General features: G+C 51.3%; 1 protein-coding gene across 2 annotated transcripts in view; it reads right to left on the reverse strand.

Moving 5' to 3' along the window:
- Positions 1–17,843: 17,843 nt before the first annotated feature.
- The window catches only part of Ssh1 (slingshot protein phosphatase 1), a 61,945-nt gene continuing 57,315 nt past the window's right edge, over positions 17,844–22,473 (reverse strand). For both annotated transcript variants that reach the window (XR_007341250.1, XR_007341248.1), the window contains exon 15: positions 17,844–22,456. The gene's annotated coding sequence lies outside the window, so the exon portion shown is untranslated. The remainder of the gene's footprint in view (positions 22,457–22,473) is intronic.

Genomic DNA, 22,473 nt, shown 5'->3' on the forward strand with positions numbered 1-22,473 from the left:
GTTGCTTCCAGCTTGGGTTCTTATGAATAAAGCTGCTGTTACCATTTAAATCTTGTTTATTTTTTGGTACTGGGGATGGAACCCAAGGGTGCTTATCACTGAGCTACATCTCCAGGGTCTAGCCAAATTGCTGAAGCTGGCCCCAAACTTGCAATCCTCCTGGCTCGGCCTCCAGAGTTGCTGGGATTACCTGTGCACCACCAGGCCCAGCTCTATGCCTTTTTATACCCATTTTACAGAGGGATCTGAAACTCAATGAGGCAAAGTCACCTGCCTGTGGCTACACTGTTGACTAGCTGCACTGACACTATTGTCACTAGACTGTGTGATTTCTCCTTGTCTAGGAGTGAGAAAGAAGGCTTGGGAAGATCTTATTTGCCACAGAAAAGCTGTGGGCAGCACACAGCACCTATCAGAGAGCAGGATATGAAAGGCGAGTGGGAGCTGGGAGTGGTGACGTACACCTGTCATCCCAGCACCTTGGGAGGCTGAGGCAGGAGGATCAAGAGTTCAAAGTCAGCCTTAGCAAAAGTGAGGCCCTAAGCAACTCAGTGAGACCCTGTCTCTAAATAAAATACAAAATAGGGCTGGGGACGGGGCTCAGTGTACCTGGATTCAATTCTGGGTACTGCCCCTCCACCAAAAAAAAGTGGGAGCTGGACAGAATGGTGCATGCCCATAAACCCAACCACTTGGGAAACTGAGGCAGGAGAATGGCAAGTTCAAGGTCGACCTGGGCAACTTAGAAAGACCCTGTCTCCAAATAAAGAGTAAAAGAAGAAAAGGGCTGGGGGTGTAGCTCAGTGGTAGATCACTTTTCTAGCATGTGTAAGGCCCTGGGTGTACACACACACACACAGAGAGAGGGGGGCGGGTAAGTGGGAGTTAGAAGTAAAAATGAAGGGAAAGCCCTGCTCAGGTCCCCAAGAACAGAAAGATGCAGGGCTGAGAGTATCAGGTCAGGCTGACTTGGGCTAACATCCTACCAAGATGCTGGCTGCTAAGGGTCCTTGGGCAAGTTGCTTAAACTCTCTGAACTTTGTGAAAACAGGGATAAAACAGTTGCTGTATTGCCTACAAATTCTAATAGATCTTTTTTTTTTTTTTGGAAGTGGGGTGGGTACCAGGGATTATACTCAGGGCACTCGACCACTGAGCCCCACCCCCAGCCCTATTTTGTATTTTATTTAGAGACAGGGTCTCACTGAGGTGCTTAGGGCCTCACTTTTGCTGAGGCTGGCTTTGAACTCACGATCCTCCTGCCTCAGCCTCCTGAGCTGCTGGGATGACAGGTGTGTACCACTGCACCTGGCAGGAACACTAATCGATTTTTATGTCCTGGAGGGAATGAGGAGTAGACAGTAGGCAACTGATGTAAAAATACAGAGAAGCTGCATTTTATATCAGAACATAACTCTAATGTTTAAGTGTGGGCTGTGCCTGACAGTTCCAAAGGGTATAGTATGGAAAACACTTTCCCCAAATGGAGAAACCTGACAAATAGCAACTCAGCCAAGGATCATGGTCAACATCAACAGTCATAAGTCACATTGATAGTTTGGACCTTTGAGATGACATGATGAGATTGGCACTTAACCTCTGTGGTCTTCCTTCAGAAAACCCCATAGCTCCTACTCTAATCATGAGAAAAACATCTGTCAATTCCCATTTGAAGGGCATCCTACAAATATATGACCAGTATTCCTCCAAAGTGTCAAGGGCACTCAGAGAAACTCTCCCAACCAAGAGGAGCCCAAGGAGACATGAAAACCAAGTGTGATGTGGTGTCCTGATGGGATCCTGGAACACAGAAGTCTAGGATCAAGGCAGATTAGCGTCAAGTGAAGGTTCATTGTCTGATTCATAGACCAAGCCTTCTCCCAGGAAAAGGGTCACTCCTAGACCTCTTTCATAAGGATACTCATCCCATTCATGAGGGATCTACCTCTATGACCTAATTGCCTCCTGTATTAGTTCATTTTCTGTTGCTATAACAAAATACCTGAGGCTGGGAACTTTATAAAGAGAAGCTATTTATTTAGCTGAAAGTTTTGGTGGTTTGAAATCCAAGATTAGATGGCCCATCTGCTTGGCCTCTGAAGAGGGCCTCTTGGTCTGCATGATATCAACTTGGAAGAATGGGAAGGGAATCAACCATGTGACCAGAGACCAAGTCCATGGGGTGGTCTCCCTTGATAACAACTCACTCTTACAAGAACACATGCCCTCTGACAGACCAGCATGATGTCCCCATGACCTAACTTTAAAGTCTCTGCCACCTGCAATCCGAGCTTCCAACACATGCACTTTGGGGGGGGACTCACTCAATCCACATCCAAACCATAGCACCTCCCAAAACATGAGTACATTAGTTCAAAAATATGGAATTCACTAAGAAGATCAACTGGGTATGAGAACAGGTATCATCACCCCATTGACAGGTATAGAAACAACCTCTGCCATACAACAGGAGGAGATGGGTCAGTACACTCCAGTGCTCTGAATGAGGGAAAGTCAGGGGAAAAAAAACAGACTTCCAGGTGTGGTGGCGCACGCCTGTCATCCCAGCCGCTTGGGAGGCTGAGGCAGGAGGATCTCGAGTTCAAAGCCAGCCTCGGCAACTTAGCAAGGAACTAAGCAACTCAGTGAGACTCTGTCTCTAAATAACATATAAACAGGGCTGGGGATGGGGCTTGGTGGTTAAGCACACCAGAGTTCAATCCCTGGTACCAGAAGAAAAGAAAAAAAAACAGAAAGAAAGACAAAACAGACTGAGAGAAGGAGGCTGGGTGCTGGAAAGAACGAGCAGCAGCTACAAAGGACCGCACCTCATCCCGGAGGCAAAAAACGACTTGCCCGTTCCCATCCTCCACACCCGTGAAGTCCGTGGTCTCTGGCCTTCACGTGCCCAGGTGAGGCAAAGGTAAAGGATCGCGGTTCAACAGGATGGGGATGGGCAGCCTCCGTCTGTTCTCTTTGCAAAGTTCAAGGGCTCCCAGGCTCCTGGGAGCCAATGAGTCTCTTTCTTTTTTTTTTTTTTTTTTTTTAATATTTATTTTTTAGTTACAGGTGGACACCAGATCTTTATTTTATATTTATGTGGTGCTGAGGATCGAACCCAGGGCCTCACACGTGCTAGGTGAGTGCGCTACCTCTGAGGAGTTTCTTAAGTAGGAAAACATAAAAGTCTTGGTGGATGAACACTTGTACGTTGCTGGTGGGAATGCCAATTGGTGCAACCACTCTGGAAAGCAGTATAAGGATTCCTCAGAAAACTTGGGATGGAACCACCATTGGACCCAGTAATCCCAATCCTTGGCATATACCCAAAGGACTTAAAACCAGCATTCTACAGTGACACAGCCACATCAATGTTTATGGCAGCTCAATTCACAATACCTAAACTATGGAACTAACCTAGATGCCCTTCAACAGATGAGTGGTATATATATATTCGATTGTGTGTGTGTGTGTGTGTGTGTGTGTGTATATATATATTCCATTGTGTGTGTGTGTGTGTGTGTATATACACACACACACACACACACACAATGGAATGTTACTCAGCCTTAAAGAAGAATGAAATCATGGAATTTGTAGGTAAGTGGATGAAGCCAGAGAATATCCTGCTAAGTTACATAAACCCATCTCCCCAAAGCAAAGGCTGAAATCAGAGAAATGTCTCTACTCAGCAGATGCTGATCCATAATGGGGGGAGGGTGGGGAAGAATGAAGGAATTTTGGATTGGGCAGAGGGGAGGGGAGGGGGTGGAGGGGGTGGTAAGGACGGTGGAATGAGACAGTATTACCCTGTGTACATGTATGAGTACACTATGGTGTGACTGTGCACCATGTCCAGCAGGAGAAAGAAGTTGTGCTCCATTTGTGTACAATGTGTCAAAATGCATTCTACTGTCCTGTAGAACTAATTAGAACAAATTATAAAAAAAAAAAAAAAATTTAAGGGGCTGGGGTTGTGGCTCAGCGGTAGAGCACTCGCCTAGGAAGTGTGAGGCCCTGGGTTCGATCCTCAGCACCACATAAAAATAAATAAAAGTATTGTGTCCAACTCCAACTAAAAAATTAAAATATTAAAAAAAAAATTAAAAAAAGAATTCTCCAAAGCCTATTACCCAGTCAAGCTAACACCAAAAATTAACTTAAACATTACCATGAAGAAATTTCCTATTTGCCCTTCCTGTGTGTATTTTCTAACTTTTCTGTAAAGTGTTTCCAGTGGTTGGAGATCAGAGAAGTCATTGTCTTTTTTTAAGGCGAAAGTGTTCTGTAAGTTCAAGGTACAATATCAGGACCCCAAGCCCCATATCCCCCTTGGATCTCCTCAGTGGACCCCCAGCTAGCAGGCTTTCCCGATAATCCACCCAGGCAGATTTTTCCAAAACTGAAATAGGTAAAGCACCTGCCCAGCACGCATGAGACCCCGAGTTCAGTCCCCAGGACTGGGGGGAAAAAACACTTAAATATGAATTTTGGCCCCTAAAGTGCTTGCTCATCCACGTAAATCTTCTTATGAAGGCAACAAACCTGCGACTGTCCTCCTTTAGCAAAGGCACAAGCTAAAGCCTCCGAGGCCCCACCTGGCCCGTGTTCCCCTGGCCAAGGTGACGTCTCAGCCTCACGTAAAGAGAATTCTGGTTATTAATGCCACAAAGACTTAGGCCAGTGAGTCTCCCCCGGGTGGGGGCCGTTTTGCTCCCCCCCTCCCCCAGGGGACATCAGGTAGAGTCTGGAGACCTTTTTTGGATTGTTACTAGTAGGAGCAAGCTCCTGGCACCCGGTGGGTAGACGACAAGGTGCTGCTGACTCCCCTGCACGGCGGGACAAGCTGGGATTCAGCCCCGAATATGGGGACCTGGCCACTCGGACACAGGAAGCCTGGCTGAGTCTTAGGGGCCTTTCCAGGAAAGAGTGCCTTCAACCCTGCCAGCAATTCTGGGGCTGGGGCCTCTTATCATGTCCATTTCACCAAAGAGGAAACCGAGGCTTCAGAGTGGAAGGGACGTGAGAAGGCACAGGGCAGCTCGCACCCGAGGCCTCGGATCACACCTCTGACGTCCAGCCAGCCGCTGCCTCCCCTGCCCACACTGCTGAGAGATCGCTGTGCTTCTAACTTTCAGGAATCAAGGAAAGTGGAGAAGCCATTTGAGCAAGGCCCCAGGGACCCCCTGCTCAGAGTCAGGGCTACAGAGAGGACATGGAGGCCAGCCCGCTCCCCTGCAGAACGGATCACCCCCAGGTACTGCAGGCCAGGCCCGGGCCCTCAGGCGTCCACCGCTCCACCCCCCTTCCCAGCAGAGGAGTTCCATCTCAGATGGATGGTCTGTTCTGTCCCCAGGTGAGGTCACCTCTTTTTCTCCCCCATGAGAAAATGGCTTTTCCCGTGGTCTGAGATGAGGGGACGTGTGTCTGGGGACAGGAACCCTCCGGCCACCGACTGTGTGAGTAGCAGAAGCAATATTGTGCCATGCGGCAACTGAGGAGCTCTTCCTCCATGTCCCAAACATTTGTCCTCGGGTTTCCGTTTTGCGCCAGAGTCAGCTGGGCTCAACCCTAGAGCACAGATGACAGGCTCAACGGCCACCTGGCTCTCTGCAAATGAAGACAGGAGCCCTGGGCAGTGGCACACGCCCGTCATCCCAGCCACTCAGGAGGCTGAGGCAAGAGGATTGCAAGTTCGAGGCCAGCCTCAGCGACTTGGTGAGACCCTCTCTCAAAATGAAAAAAATAAATAAATAAAAAGGGCTGGGTATGTGGCTCAGTGATAGAGTGCCCCTGGGTTTAATCCCCAGTGCCACACCCATAATCATGGTCATTTGTCACCATCATCATCTCAAGTGTTGACCCATGACTTACTCTCTAGACTGGGTACTAAATGTTTCAGGGGCATATCTCATTTAATCCTCAAAATATCCTCTCTTATCATCCTCTCCTTTTAGAAGAGGAAAGTGAGGCCCAGAGAGGTCCAGAACCTGCTCAGGGTCACACAGTTTGTAGCTGGTGCAGCTGAAATTTGAACTTAGTTCAAACTATAATGTCTGTGGACTTATCCGTCCATTTGCTGCCTCTGTGAGCAGCCTCAGGTCCAGCTTGGTGTGCTGACGTCCACGTCTTTGCATTCTCCCCAAGCCCCACACAGTCTGGGATGCTGAAAAAACATTGACTGAACATACTAATCATTAATGAACGGAGGCCTAGACAGGTCTCCATGTCCCTAAGTGGGATTCCCAAGTCTGTGCCTCACATGGGGGATCGTTTGAGAATATGAGCTAAAGAAATGGAAGCTGATTTCTTTAACATGAACTTTTCTTTTTTTCTTTTTTTGGTACCAGGGATCGAACTCTGGGGCCCCTCAACCACTGAGCCGTGTCCCCAGCCCTATTCTGTATTTTATTCAGGGTCTCACTGAGTTGCTTAGGGCCTCACTTTTACTGAGGCTGGCTTTGAACTTACGATCCTCCTGCCTCAGCCTCCAAGCTGCTGGGATGACAGGGATGTGCCACTGCAACTGGCAACAAGACCTTTATTCCGGTCACGTGGCTTCCGCTTTTTGTTTTGTTTTTGGACTGCGGGTCGAATTTAGAGACACTCTTACCACTGAACCACGTCTCCAGGTCTTCTTATTTTTTTATTTTGAGACAGGGTCCTGCCAAATTGCCCAAGCTGGCCTCGAACTTGCGATCCTCCTGCCTCAGCCTCCCCAGTCGCTGGGATGACAGGTGTGTGCCACCGTGCCCAGCAGAGAAAGCACTCTCCCAGGAGCCAGATGTGTTTACACTTCACTTGGAGAATCCAGAAGAAGAAAGGAGCAATTAACAGGCCGGGCTTTCTCGAGGGCCCCTCTTTGGCCTAGGTGGGTTAGTTGGACATCACAGCACGCTGTGAACATCCTTCTCCGGAAGTGCTCAGGGCCGCCAATCAAAGACCGATCTTTCCCAATAGCCCCACATCCTCAGAGCTGATAGGAACTCCTTCCGGAAAGTCATCTCCGAGCACACGGAGGGGTCAGTTTCATGTCAAATGAAAGAACTGACCATCTGCTGATATGAAAAGGGAAGGAAAAAAATGGCATTTTAAGTCCTAAAAGGGCTCTGGTCTCTGATGTAGGCCACACGTGGGGGAAGCAGATCACCCAGAACACATTAGCGTAAAGCAGCAAGACCATGGGTCATGTCTTTGGTCAGGAATCCGGGAGCTGGACCTGCTGGTGTGGTTCATGGCCTCTCATGGGGTCACAGCCAGGTCCCATCTGGGGCTGGACTTGACTGAGACCCCAGTTCCACTCCCGCGGTGGTCCCCCCCACACGACTGATAAGGCCCCCCCACACGACTGATAAGGTCCCCCCACACGACTGATAAGGTCCCCCCACATGACTGATAAGGTCCCCCCACATGACTGATAAGCCAGTGCTGGCTGTTGGTGGGAGGGCTCAGCTCCCTGTCCAGGGGGCATCTCTACAGGCCGAGTGTCCCCATGACGTGGTGGCTGTCTTCCCCTGATTGAGAGATTCAAGAGACCAAGGCAGAAGCTGCAATGACCTAGCCTTGATGGTCACATATTATTGCTTTCACCCCAAATTCTGTTGTCCACTGAGGCCACCCCTGATTCAGTATGGAAGGTCACATGAGGGTGTGGCCTTAGTCTCTCCGAGCTGCTATAAGAGACTATCAGAGACCAGGTAGCTTAAGCACCAAAAACTGTTTACTCACAGTTCTGGAGGCTGGAAGTCTGACAGCCAGGTGCCAGAGTGGCTGGGCTCTGGTGAGGGCCTTCTTCCTGGTTTATGGACACCTTCTCACTGCACTCACAGTTGGAGGACATAGAGAGCTCTGGTCTCTTTATTTTCTTATAAAGACACTAATCCCCTCCTGGGGGCTTACCCCTCATGATCTGACCTAAATTTGATTACCTCCCACAGGTCCCCCTCCAGATCCATCATGCTGGGGATTAAAGGCTCCATATATGGACTTTGGGGAGATATAATATTCAGTCTGTAGTGGGCATGGGAATTAGAAATCATGGCTTGTAGGGGGCCATCTTGCAAGGAGGTCATCCTTTCTGAGAACCTGACCTAAGAGAAGATAGCCGGTGCTACAAATGCCTCAGGCACAAAGATGTTCAGCACAGTGTCATTTATTTATTTATTTAGGTACCAGGGATTGAACTCAGGGGCACTCGACCACTGAGACTCATCCCCAGCCCTATTTTGTATTTTCTTTAGAGACAGGGTCTCACTGAGTTACTTGGGCCTCACTAAGTTGCTGAGGCTGGCTTTGAACTCGCGATCCTCCTGCCTCAGCCTCCCGAGCCGCTGGGATGACAGGCATGTGTCACGGCGCCCTGCACACACTGTTCTTTATGAGTAAAAAGTTGAAAACAACTTACTCCTCCATCTACAGGAGCTTGGTAGAGTTAACTTAGCACAGGTCCCCAGTAGATGAACGGTTTTCCATGTGGACTTGAGGCCAGGAAGAATAGGGTTGACACCCCCACACTCCCAGCAATGGCTACTTCCAGGGATGGGCATGTGATTATACCATCAGAAGAAAACTGAGTCTCAGGAGTCCTGGGGCAGAATAGATGAAGGAAAGAAAGAAAGATCTGTCCTGCCACAGCTGCTTTCTCCTCCACCCCCAGAAAACTGGGGCTGAGCTTTTGAATGTCCATGTGGCAAAAAGCCCCTTACCCTGGCTGTGACTTGGCAGCCACCGGCTGGGTCTGACACCCGGGGTCCACTACCCACTGCCCACCTAGATGTCCAGGTCAGCGCCCAGCCCCCCACCAATCCTCTCTGGAACCTGCGCTGATCAACCCTGTGCGCCCCAGCAAGGAAGGGCCCGGGGCTCCTCCTTCTGCAGCTGATTATTAACAGATCATCACCCCCCCTCCCGCCTCCTTCCCTCCCCGAGTTCAGTGGGAAATGATCAGCCGTGTTCTTGACCCCGATGTGTTCATTATGCAGGGTTGCAAAGAAATGAGACCATTTCTGGAAGAAATCTGTGGTCCCATCTGTTCCTATTTCCCTCAGGATCTCAGGTCTCAAAAAGCCTTTTGTGAATGCAAGTGCAGGCTCCTTCCAGACCCAGGGCTGCTGCCATCTCCCTGCAGACCAAACAGCGTCCTGCCCTGGGGCCTGCGCAGTTACAGCCAAAGGCAGAAGAGGCCTGTCAAAGGAGATAAGTGGGTGCTAACTTTCCCCCAACCTCAAGCTAGATGTGATAGAGAAAAAGAATCAGTTTTCTGCTATGACTTTTATACTCACGAACCAGTTTGACAAGTGAGCACCACTTTGACCACAAAAAGACCCTTTTTTAAAAACCTTTCATCTCTGGCCAAGGTATGCTGTGTGGCCCTGGACAAGTCCCTTTACCTCTCTGTGCCCCGCCCCCCACCGGTTTCCTAACCTCAAAAAGAGGAGAATAATAGGGCTTACCTCTCATTGTTGCTGTGAGAGTTAATGCGATAACATTTAAATGATAAGCAAAGGATATACTAAGAGCATAATAAATGGTTGCCACAATTATATGATTACAGGGTTGCAGATTCACAAGACACCATATCTGGGGAGAGGACAATAGCAGGAAGTAAATGTGAAAATACCCACAGTACCATGAGCAGCATCCCAAGTTCACTCATTGTCTCTGGCTAAATGATTCCCATTTGGGAATTTTGGGGTTTTCTGTTAGTTTGCTTGTTTGTTTTTGAGTTCTGAGAATTGAACCCAGGAGCGTTTTACCCCTGAGCTACATTCTCAAGTCTTTCTTTTTTTATTTTTTTAAATACACAACAGCAGTGGAAAGCATTGTAATTCTTACTACACAGATAGGGCACGATTTTTCATATCTCTGCATATATAAAGTATGCTCACGCCAATTTATGCCTTTATTCATGTACTTGGTTGTTGGGTTTTTGTTTTTTTTGTTTTTTTGCATTACAATTTTTGAGACAGGATCGATCTTGCTGAGTTGCTGAGGCTGGCCTGGAACGAGCAATCCTCCTGCCTCAGCCAGATGAGTGGCTGGGATGACAGGCGTGGGCCACCACATTTGGCAGAATTTTGGTGCCTTCTAAAAATTACGTTGTGGCTTGTTGATCCAGAAAGTAGCAAAAAAATAGGGGAGACACATCCTGGAGCAGAGTCTGAGAGGCGGATTCGCTGCTGGGCCCTGCATGTTAGGGAAAGGTCCCCCAACCTTGTGTGTGGCTGGGGAAACTGCTAAACCACACGGAGCCTCAGCCTCTTCATCTCTAAAATAGACATCAATAAGATGCCTGTTTTTGTTGAGAGGGTGGGTACTGGGGATTGAACTCAGGGACACTCCACCACTGAGCCCCATCCCCAGCCCTAGTTTGTATTTTATTTAGAGACAGGGCCTCACTGAGTGCTTAGGGCCTCGCTTTTGCTGAGGCTGGCTTTGAACCCTCCATCCTCCTGTCTCAGCCTCCTGAGCTGCTGAGATGACAGGCGTGGGCCACCGTGACCAGCCAGGATGCCTGTGACCACTGGTGTTCAGAAGCTCGGCCGTAGGAACTGGTGCGCACTCCTGGGGCGTGCCGCACACACGGTGTGTTGGCTCAGTCAACAAGCACAACCCCCGCCCCCTTTCCTGTTGACCTGTGAACAGACTCAGGTCCTTCCCATCTGAAAGCCAGAAATCCCTTCCCTGACTCCGGGGTCTCCTTTCAGTGACAGCCTTGACCCCTTCAGCCATCCTCTGAGAGCTGTAGCCACTCCAGGCCTCTTTCCAGCTTCTGGCCTGGCTCTCTCCATCTCCTCTGGCCACTTCTCAAATGTCAGTGTCCCCAGTCTTAGCCTGGCCCACACGTCTAGGCCCAAACATCTAAAAGCCTCCTGGACACGTCCCCGTGGCCATTCCACAGGCACCTGACTTGTGAACTCAGCCTGGTGCCCCCTCCTCCCGGGTTCTGATCTGCTATGATTCCAACATGGTGTCTCCCCACCCTGCAATGCATGTGGAAATTCAGTCACTAGGGACCCCAGGGGTGGGCTGTCAGGAAGTGAAGCTGCCCTGTTCTGTCTCTTCCACCTCCACCAGCTTCCCTTCCGCTTTTCCACCATGTGTGATGCAGCATGAGGCCCTTGCCCGATGGCCTTGAACTTCCAGCTTCTTAGAACAACGAGTTGAACAAACTTTTCTTTATAAATTACCCAACCTCAGGTTTTCTGTTATAGTAACAGAAAACGCACTAACAGCCCATTTCAGGAAGCAATCCCAGCATCCACCCAGCTGCCACGCCCACCCTGCCTCTTCTATCAGTCACCATATCCTTGCTCAGATCCAGGCCAGTTCAGCCATGCTGTGGTGTTTCATTGAGCACCTGCTGTATTCCAGGCACCATGCTAGGCACTGGCCACTGGCATCTCTCACTGAATCCCTGCAACCTATCCCCCCGGGTTCCCTTCTCTGCAGAATGCTTTCCACCCTGAACCTTGAGGGCGCTCTCCAGCTCAGCACTGTCTATAGAAACTTCTGTGATGACGGAAATTCCTGAGACCTTGAAATGCGGCAGGAGTGACCAAGGGACTGAACTGTAATCTTATTTATTTATGGTACCAGGGATTGAATCCAGGGGGGCTTATCCACTGAGCCCCATCCCCAGTTCCCCCTCCCCTTTATACTTTATTTAGAGACAGGGTCTTGCTGAGTTGCTCAGGGCCTTGCTGAGTTGCTGAGGCTGGCCTTGAACTTGAGATCCCCCTGCCTCCCAAGCTTCTGGGTGTACAGGTGTGCCAACATTTTGGTTAAATTTTTAAATTAAAAATTAACCAAATTAACCATTAATTTTGGTCAGTAATATTTTTTTGGCGGGGTGGTTCTGAGGTTTGAACTCAGGGGCACTCGACCACTGAGCCCCATCCCCAGCCCTAGTTTGTATTTTATTTAGAAACAGGGCCTCACTGAGTTGCTTAGGGCCTTGCTATTGCTGAGGCTGGCCTTGAACTCATGATCCTCCTGCCTCAGCCTCCTGGAGCTGCTGGGATGACAGGTGTGCACCATCCACCCGGCTAATTTTGGTTGATTTTTGATAGCACAGCTCTAGAGGGAAATGCTGACCACTCCCAGGGGAGTCTGCAGTCTCTCCATGACACCCCAGCGCCCTCAGGGTCAATCAAGTCCAGCCTCCTGACAATGGCCTACAGGGCTCTACATGGTTTATGCCACGCTTTCTGCCAGGCCAGGCTCTCCACTTGTGCCCTGCACGCTTAAGTCCGTGGAAGCAGAGCGCTTGCCACACCTCAGGAACTTTGCACCAGCTCCTCCCTCCACCTGGAACATTCCTTCTCTGACTCTCATGAAACCCCCACTTCTTCACTTCACTCTTTGACTCCCAAATTTGGGTCCCTGATGAATTTTCTGTGAGGGGGCCTTTCTCCCTTGGGTTTGAAAGCTTTGGGTCATGGCCTTAAGTTGCCCATGAGGAATGTTCCCCAGAGATTCCCAAAGGTAGTGCAGGAAGGGGCCTCAGGGTGCTGACCAGCACCTCAGGGTGCCAACCAGCAAGAAGGGCAAGGAGCCCTAGGCATCCCTTCAGAGAATCAGCCCCAGGGGGGCTGGACAAGACCTGCACGGTAGTGGAGAGGGCGGGGGCTTTGAGGTCAAGCAGGCAGGCCTGGCCAGGAGGGGGGCCCATTTCTGTTGCTCTCACCCACTCATTATCTTCGTTTTCATAGCAATGGGACCGGGTACCACACCTGCCCTGGAGGGCTGGTCCCAGAAGGAGGTGTCATCTGCTGGGGAGGGTTTAGTGGAGCAAATGGGCACAGTCCTTAGAGCCCCACAGCAACCCTTCTCCCACAGAAACGAAGTCTGGTCTTTTTTTAAAGAGTGGAAAATCTAAATCCAGTCCCTGGTGACCGATAAGGAAACTGAGGGTCAGAGAGGGCTAGGAATTGGCCAAGTCACTGTGCACGTGGGACGAGGTCCCGAGGTCTCAGGTCTGGGGACGCTCCCTGGATTCAATGTGTCCAAAATCTGTGGCCCCAACAGCGGGAGGGAGCTCCCAAAGGGGCTGGCCTTCCCGGGCAGAGCCCGCTGTGTCTCTCTGGTCAATCCTGCCCCCCCCCCCCCCCGCCAGCATCCTCCCCTGGGGAATCCGAGGCTGAAATGCCCCAGTGTCCCTTGGGGGCGCTCAGGTGTCGGGCACCAAGTGCCGCAGGCAAGCGGGACCTGGGACTGGAGGCGCAGGGGCCGGGAGGCGCAGGCTGCGACTCCTCCCCAGGCGTGCTCGACGCGCCACCGGCAGGTGAGCAGGACCCATGCACCCGGACTCCTCCCGGTGGGCGTGTGCCTGGGGCAGAGGTGGGGCGCCNCGGGGTGAAGCCTCCTCCCCTCCCCCTCCCCCCAGCCCCCACTCTCCGGCCTCCTCTGCGGGGCTCAGGCAGGGGGTGGCTAAAGCCCAGCTGGAACCAGCAAGATACCGGCCCTGCGACCCTGGACCAGTCCCTGCCTCTCTCTGGGCCTCAGTGTCCCCATGTGTAGAGGCAGATGCTACCCTACAACCTCTCTGAGGGGCAGAAGTGACGAGTACATTTATGGAGCACTTACTGTATGCCTCAGGCTTCCCTCGCAGCCCCACCCCCCTGGTCGCAGTGTCATCAACAGCCCCTTGTACAGGAAGCAGGGCTCAGAGCTGATGGGCCCATCCACAAGGGGCAGCTGGAGGCAGAGCTGGGAGGCCCCAGTCCTGCTCTCCCGAGTGGCTGGTCCCCTTGGGCGCTGGGCTCAGTTTGGAGAAGCTTCCGGGGTCTCCCTTCAGCCCTCCTCTCCTCCTTCCTTCCTCCCCAGCCTCCTGGGCTCTCCTGGGGCAGCAGCTGCCACCAGCCTCCACCAAACTCAGCACAAAAGGCCACAGCGGCTGCGGCTCTGTCCCCACCTAGCCAGGAAATGAGACGGGAAAACACGTGAGGGTGGCCAGCCTGGGGGGCGTTCCGGGCGCCTGCGCTGGCTCTGCGCCTGCAGCCCAAACGGGGATTCCATTCCTTCAGCTGTCTGTGGCCCTACTATGTGTCTGGCACTGAGTGAGGCCCTAGGGAAGGGGTGGGAGAAGGGACACACGTCCGTGCCATCCGAGCGCTCGCCCTAAATCACAGAAGCCCTGTTCATAGGCGACCTAACTATGCAGAGGGTCTCCATTAATCCCCACCCCCACTCAGGGAACAGTGCTCTATTATCCCCAAGTGAGGTGTCTGGAAAATGAGATCCACAGAGAGGACGAGATTTATCAAGGTTACTCAGTGACAGTGTTGGAGTAGAGGTTTGAACCCCAGAAGACTGACTTCATGTAGAGCTGTTTATTGACCACCTACTATGTGTCAGCCAATGTGGGTCCTCTCTGACCCTCCCATAGTCTATAACCCTATTTTAAAGAGAAGGAAACAGAGCTTCAGAGAGGTTAAATAAAGTGCCCAGGACTACACAGCCAGGAAGTGTCAGAGCAAGAGCCTAACTCCGGCTACCAAACTGCCTCAAAACCCTCATGTCTCAAGAAAGGAAAAGAACCTGGTGCACACATATCATCCCAGCAACTCAGGAAGCTGAGACAGGAAGCATTGCAAATTCTAGGCCAGTTTCGGCAATTTAGGGAGTCCTTGTCTCAAAATAAAAAGGGCTGGGGATATAGTTCAGTAGCAGAGAGTACCAGTTCAATCTCCAGTACCAAAAAAAAAAAAAAAGTAAGCCCCATCGTTGATCTATTGGTGTCTTCTTTGTTAAGTCATTCAACAAATATTATCAAGCACCTCCTATGTCAGGCACAGGAATGACTCCAATAAACCTGCCCTAGCCCCTGCCCTCAGGGAGCTCACAGTCCTAGGTATGCCCATGGGGTGTTCAGACTGAACAGCCATCTCTTCAGAGTTTAGACAGGCACTATCAGGGGTGGCTTCCTGGAAGAGAAGGCCCTGCAATTCTCTCTGCCTTTTGGCTGGGCCCCATGGGTGAGTCATTTCCCTTATGAGTCCCTTCATCTGAGAAAGGCCGCTTTGTCCAGTGTGACTCAAGGGATGTCATCCATAATGACAGTTATGATCCCAGCTGAGTGCCCCCCCCACCACTGCAGAGCACAAAGAAGTTAGTGGGGAGGGGCGGTCACCATTCAAGTCCAGGCTTTTGGAGAAGACAGACCCTCGGAGCCCAGGATCATGGAGTCTACCACTGACCAGAAACCCTGAAGGCTCAGACAGGATGTGACGTCAGTGAGTGTGGGGCCAGTCTGTGAGCTCAGGCGCACCTGCAGCCCTCAGCAGGCATGAGGTCAGGGCTGGAGCGCAGTCCCAGGGCAACCCCGAAGTGCTTGGCAGAATGAAGAATGAAGAAAAGCAGCGAAGGGCGGGGGTCTGAGCTCAGAGCTCTAGTGTCTCTTTTGAGAAAAGGTGTTACTAATCATGGCCCGGGTGTCCCACAAAATCAGATCACTTCGCCAGTTGTTTCGTTGGACAGATGCATGCATGCTGGGCACGCTCTGGGGGCCAGGGACCGTTCTGAGCGCTCTATACATGTATGTTGCTCGAGACATGTGACCTGCAGCTGGCTCAGACCACAGCAGTAGGCAAACTTTCAGTGGCCCTTACTCCTCCGCATCCTGTGAGTTTGTTACCATGACTGTGTTTACCCACTGATGGGGGTTGGGGGGGACGACAACCAGAAAAGTGAATTCCATCTGGGGAGCAAGATGGGACTGGGTGATTCCGTGTCCTGGCTGTGGACTGCACAGGGGTAAGAAGTTGGGAGGGCCCAGTTCTTTTCTCAGCATCTCCAGGAAGAAAACCGAGTTAGGGACTCTTCCCCGTGGGAAATCTTGCCTATGTGCCGGCTTCTGTGCCCGTGTGTGCGCAAACGTGTGCCTGCCTGAGGACAGGTGGGGGTGCAGGGGGAGGTCTCCCAGGTCCCTGTCCAGCGGCAAGCCTGGCCCTCTCTCCGGCCTGGCCTCTGGTGCTCAGCCTGCCCAGGCCCTTGCCCGGCCCTGGCCCCGCTGCCAGCCGCCAGCCGCAGCCTCTGTGGTGGTAGATGTTTCTGGATCTACCATGGCAACGGCAGAACAGGATGTACCTCTGGATCACAGCAGGGACAAGCCCACGCTCACAGGCCGCCCATGTGTTTCCCTCCTCAAAGGCTCGCAGGGAAGAACTTCCCAGACTCAGGACGAGGACAAATGGAGAGAGGCAAATCTGGATGCTCTGAGGGGTCAGGGGCTGAGGACACACCCCAGCTGAGGGCCTCCTTGTCCAGGGAGCTCGCGATCACCTCCCTCTGCCTTTCACACAGGTGCTAAGAAGGCAAGAGGAAAGAGGGTCTGGCGAAGGGACGGCTGCCCAATGTCCTTCCCGCTATTACAGGCACTTCTCTAGGGATCGCTTTGTGCCATGACCTTGGCTAAGTTCCCTATATAACGCATGATATCAAAAGTCAGGGGCTGGGGTGGTGGCTCAGTGGTACAGTGCTTGCCTCACATGGTGAAGCACTGGGTTCAATTCTCAGCACCACATATAAATAAATGAATAAAATATTTTAAAAAATATTAAAAAAAAAAAAAGTCCAGGATGGCCAGGTGTGGTGGCACATGCCTGTCATCCCTGTAGCTCCTGAGGCTGAGGCAGGAGGATCACGAGTTCAAAGCCAGCCTCAGCAAAAGTGAGGCCATAAGCAACTCAGTGAGACCCTGTCTCTAAATAAAATACCAAATAGGGCTGGGGATGGGGCTCAGTGGTCCAGTGCCCCTGAGTTCAACCCCCAGTGCCAAAAAAAAAAAAAAAAAGAAAAAGAAAAGAAATTCAGGGTGTTTACTTTTGTACTCATAACATGGTTCTAATCTTTATATCACCACTGTGAGGTTATTCGTGTTCTTCAGATGAGGAAACTGAGGCACAGAGAGATTCAATCACTCGTCCTGAGTGTATAAATTACAGGGCTGGGATCAGAGCCCAGGGCTGTCGCTGCAAAACCCTCGATGGACCCGTCAAACCGCTAGGACCAACTCTGCAACTTGTCTGGCTCAGTGCAAAATGAGAAGCCTGCGCCCCTGGGAAGGAATCACTGGGGATTTCAAGACCGCGATGGGAGAGCATTGAAACAAGCGCGGGGCTTTGCTGAGCCAGAGTCCTGTGTAGCTGGCCCGAAGCTGGCCGTGCTTTGCAGTTCAGTGACAGCTGCGGTCACTCGGGAGAGGGCTGGGCACTATAGCCTGGAGGGGCTGGTGGGAGGACAGGAAGCCCTGTCTGGCACCCTGAGTTGCAGCAATCTGAGAGCACTCTGTCTGCTTGGGGACCCTTGCTATCTCATTAAGGGGGACAAGTGACCCTTCTCCCAAAGCGTTATGCTCAGCGCCCCAGAACCATGCTTCTTGGAGCTCAGAGAGTACTTTTGAGCTCAATATGAAACCATCTTTTTTTTAAAATAACATCTCCCTAATTCGGAAACGAATATTTAAAATTTTATTATTTTTTACATTTTTATTTATTTATTTTGGAACTGGGGATGGAACCCAGGGGCACTTTACCATGGAACTACATCCTTAGTCCTTTTAATTTATTTTGACACAGGGTCTCTCTGAGTTGCTTATCCCCTCGATTTTGCGGAAGCTGGTTTTGAACTCGCGATCCTCCTGCCTCAGCCTCCCGGAGACGCTGAGATGACAGGCGTGGGCCACCGTGCTCGATTTGTTTCTTTAAGCGTTAGGATCTCACTGTGTTACCCAGGCTGGTCTCAAATACTGGGCTGAAGTGATCCTGCCTCAGCCTCCCAGGAAGCTGGGATTAATAGAGGTGCATCACTATACACAGGTAATGAATATTTTTACAATATAGTGAATGATATATTTTAGTTTTTTATTAAAGTAACATGATCCTGTTGTGGAGGTTTTGGGAAACACTTATAAGTATAAAACAATGAGAGCTGGGGACATAGCTCAGTTGGTAGAGTATTTGCCTGGCACACACAAGGCCCTGGGTTCAATCCCCAGCACCACACACACACACACACACACACACACACACACACAATCAAGCAATGAAACTCAGGGTTCAAGGTTGGGCTCAAAGTTGTGCTTAGCATGTAAAAGTTCTCAAACCTTTCCCATCCACGCCCATCGCTGTCAGCAGGTGTAAGATTCCTTTCTTACTGCAGGCCCGAGAGGACCCCCAGCCATGAAATCGCTTCCCCTTTTCTCTCAAGTGCCTGGCACAGGCAGGGGCTCCAGACACAGAGACAGAATTCCAGAACCGTGAAATACAGGGGCTCGGCTAGCAGCACGTTTTCTTGATTCTTCTGGACTCTTCTGGAAAACTCAGGATTCTTTGATTCACAGTCCCAACATCCCAGAACTGGAGGAGACTGAGATGCAGCCCCTGTCGCAGAAGAACTTGGTTTGGCAATCCTGGGAGTCCCCAAGCTTCCAAAGCCTTGGAGAAGGAAGCTGAGGCTTCCTTTGGCGGAACATCCCATTCACTCACTATCAGCAAGTACCCATTGAAACGGAGCACAGTCAGCATCGTGCCCAGCGGATGAGGAGCCATTTTCTTTGGAAAGAAGATGTTGGGGTAGAGAGGGCATGAACTTGGAATTGGGGGCCTCTGGTTCTCTGCCCCCTCCTGGAGGCATGCCCCTGACCCATGTTACCTGGTCTGAGCATCCAGCTCTTCGTTTATAAAACAGGCCCAACGTCGGCTATAAAGATGAACTCAGTCATTCATACACGGTTGGCCCTCCACGTCTGAGGGGTCCCCAACCAAGGACGTGACCTACCTCTCGGATTGGAAATATTTTTTGGGAAAAAATTTCATCTGTAGTGAAAATGTGCAGACCTTTTTGCCATTATCCCCTAAACATGACAGTTTAACAATTCACACAGCATGGATAGTGCATTAGGTGTGGGGAGAAACCCAGACATGATTTCAACTCCAGGGGAGGATGCAGGTAGGTTCTCTGCAAATACAACACCACTTCACACAAGGACCTTGGGAATCCCTCAGTGACAGCTGTTTGCAAAACTATTGCCACTAGTGGAGATATAGTTCTTCTCACTATCCTCCGTTCCTTCCTCTTTTACCAGGACCCACAATAGCGATCATTCAGCATGGACAGGGTGCCATACAGAGTGGGCCTTGCATCTCCCAATTATTAGTTAATTCTCAAATTACTGGTCCCAGGAGGCAAGTAGCATTGTTCTCGCACCATTTTGCGGGGGAGGTACTGGGGATTGAACTCAGGGGCACTCGACCCCTGAGCCACATCCCCAGCCCTATTTTGTATTTTATTTAGAGACAGAGTCTCCCTGAGTGGCTTAGGGCCTCGCTTTTGCTGAGGCTGGCTTTGAACTCTTGATCCTCCTGCCTCAGCCTCCTGAGCCGCTGGGATGACAGGAGTGTTCCACCGTGCCCGGCTCTCACCACATTTTGATATCCCATGTCAAGAACCAGAGGGAGCTGCTCACTCCAATGCAACACTTTAGGGAGAATCTTTTTGTTTTTTTTTTGGGTGGTGCTGGGGATGGACACCGCGCCTTGCACATGCTACATACCCACTCTACCACTGAGCTACATCCCCAGCTCGGAGAACTGGACTCTTAGTGTCAGATGCCAGCACATCCTTTCCCAGATTGAGAGGCTGCTAATGTGTGTGTTGATCTTTTATTTGCTGGAACAGTTTACAAAAAAAAAAAAAAAGGAATTTGAAGTTGGAACTGGACCCTTGACAAGTACACTTCAGCATGCACGAGCAGTTTCCCTTTAAAGGCAAAGCATGGTGAATAGGATTTGGGAGCAGGAGACCCGCTGTGTGTGGCCCCAACAGCCTCTGGAGCATGCAGTGGGTCTGATTTTTTCGGGGCTCGAGGCTTCAGCTTTAACCCCTCTGCTCTGTTGCTGGGACCTAAAGCGGGGACAGGATGCATCTTTTGTTTGCTTATTTCTACTCCTGGGCCGGGAGACTCCGCTCTAGAGAAGGTTCCAGATGGGAGTCAGTAGTATCTATCTGGTTTATCACTCTCTGGATGTAACCAAAGGCTAATTCGTTGTTCTCTGCAGGCCAGTTTCCATAAACTGAGGAAGAGGCTGTGTGGAGGATTCAGAGGGATTCCTCACTGTCAGGCACATGGAAGATGCATAAGTGCAGCTGATTCTGCATTTGGGGATTCAAAAGCCATTAGAAAATATCAGGGGGAAAAAAACACCCTGCATCACTGTAAGCAGAAGTCCTCTGTGAAGCCGCCCACGCCCGTCATCCCAGCGGCTCGGGAGGCTGAGGCAGGAGGGTCGCAAGTTCAAAGCCAGCCTCAGCAACTTAGTGAGGCAGTAAGCAACTGAGACCCTGTGTTTAAATAAAATACAAAACAGGGAACAGGGCTGGGGGTGGGGCTCAGTGCCCCTCAGTTTAATCCCTGGTAACGCCCCCCCCCCCAAGAAAACACCTAAATCTGCATGACTATACAGAGACTTCTTGTCACCATTCCCTAAGCAATAAACAATTATATACATGGCATTTACATTGTATTCAATGTCATAAGCAATTTGGAGATGATTTAAAGTGTGGGGGGGTGTACAAAGACTATTTGCTAATACTAGCCCGTCTTACTTAGGGAATTGACATCTGTGAATTGTGCTCTCCATGGGGAGAAGGTTCGGGACCGTGTCCTTTTGGTTCTTTTGGCTTTAGGGTGCAAGGACGAGTGGCGTTTCTGGGCAGGGATCACTCTGCGCGCCCTGGGTGGACATCTCTTTGGAAAGGGGCTTCCTGACAACTTCAGGGCTCCTTCCGGGAGCCCTCTCTGCCTTCTGGAAGGTTTTCCAAGCATCTCGCCCCGAGGGGCTGCCCCAGACTTAAACAGGCACGTGGACTCTCCCCTGCAAGCTCCGCATCCTGTAGGCGTGATCTGGGACCACACCCAACCTGGATGTCTACTCTGAGATGAAAGCCGGGTGACACCAGCCAGTTATGGAACATTCTGAGAGCCCCCAATAAGCAAGGATCTGGGCAGGCCTGGGAACACCCATGTTCTGTTAGGCGACATGGTGCTGTCTCCTGAGAGCCCCTGTGGAACGTGATTGGAACTGGTGAAGTGTGAGCCTGCTCAATTGCATCAGTCTTGTTTTGGTAGTTTCTAAACTCGGCCATAGAGATTCCCAGGGAATCGACATACAGTTTGCTGGGCCCTGTCCCCAGAATCGGATTCACATTTAGGACCCAAAGAGAAATGGTTGGTACCTGCAGGTTGCCAGGAGGTGCTCCTAAGCCAGGGCCCTCTCCCTCCCTCGGTAGTGCTGGGGACTGAACCAGGGCCTGGGCGGGCTGGGCAGGCGCTCTACCACTGAGCTACACCTGCAGTCCTGGGAATGTTCTCCGTTTGGAGTCCTTATAGACAGGACTGCATTCTAGCGTGACAACACTAACCTCTGCTTTGAATTTCATACTTGATAAGCAGTTTCCAGCCATGATTTGGCCTCACATGGATACTCTCTGGGGGGGGGGGGGGTTATTTGCTTGTTTGTGCAGCTTTAGCGACAGTTTGGATTTTAAAGGTTCCCCGAAGGCCATGCCTTGAGGGCTTAGTCCCCAGCTGATGGAGCCTTCAGGAGCTAGGGCCTGGCAGGAGGAAGTCAGGCCGCTGGACGCCTGCCCTCCTGGGGGTCCAGGGGCCCTTCCTGAACCTTCTGTCTCCCTGTCACCCCGGGGGGAGCAGCTTTCTCCTCCACGTTTTGGGCTGAGCAAACAGATGGATGGACCAGGACTGAAGCCTCCGAGGCCCTGAGCCAAAACACGACCTGCTGGGGATGGAGACCCAGCTTGGTGGCAGGGCGCTGGCCCAGGACGCCCCAAGCCCTGGGCTCCATCTTCAGCAGCGTGGACGGGGTGGTGAGGGGACAACCGACCTTCCCCTCCTTCTGTTTATCTCGGGTACTCTGTCACAGTGACAGAAAGGTGGCACACCCAGGGAGAGAGAGAGAGCGCCACCAAAACTGTCTGGTGTGACGTGAGCACGAGGAGCCTCTGCCGGGCGCAGTGACCGTCTCCTGCCATGGCAGTGAGCAGTCACCGGCCCCACCAGCCTCTGGTCCCTGCCATGTGGGGGGACTACTCCCACCTGGTGATCCTCTGGGGCGCACCTCTGGCTCTCTGATTTCTACTGTAATGGAGAGACCACCCCAAATCCAAGTCCCATCCTGGTGAGGAGCATTTTTTCTGGTGTACAAATGGCCACCCGGCAGAGGGCCTGTTCCTTCCTGACAGAATCAGGGAACGGGACGCGTCCTGGAAAGACCTGACACTTCTCTCTTTGGTTCTCCCTGGTCTAACTTGTCCAGGGTTTTGGGCATAGAGCATAGTACACAGTAGGTGCTCAGTAAAGACTGTCCATGATGAGGATGATGATGAAGATGAAGATGAAGAATCAGACTGTCTTGGCAAAGGCTGACGAGGTAGTTTCCTGTTGAACAAATGCAT

This window comes from Marmota marmota, unplaced genomic scaffold (assembly GCF_001458135.2).
Source record: "Marmota marmota marmota unplaced genomic scaffold, marMar, whole genome shotgun sequence".
NCBI lineage: Eukaryota > Metazoa > Chordata > Mammalia > Rodentia > Sciuridae > Marmota > Marmota marmota.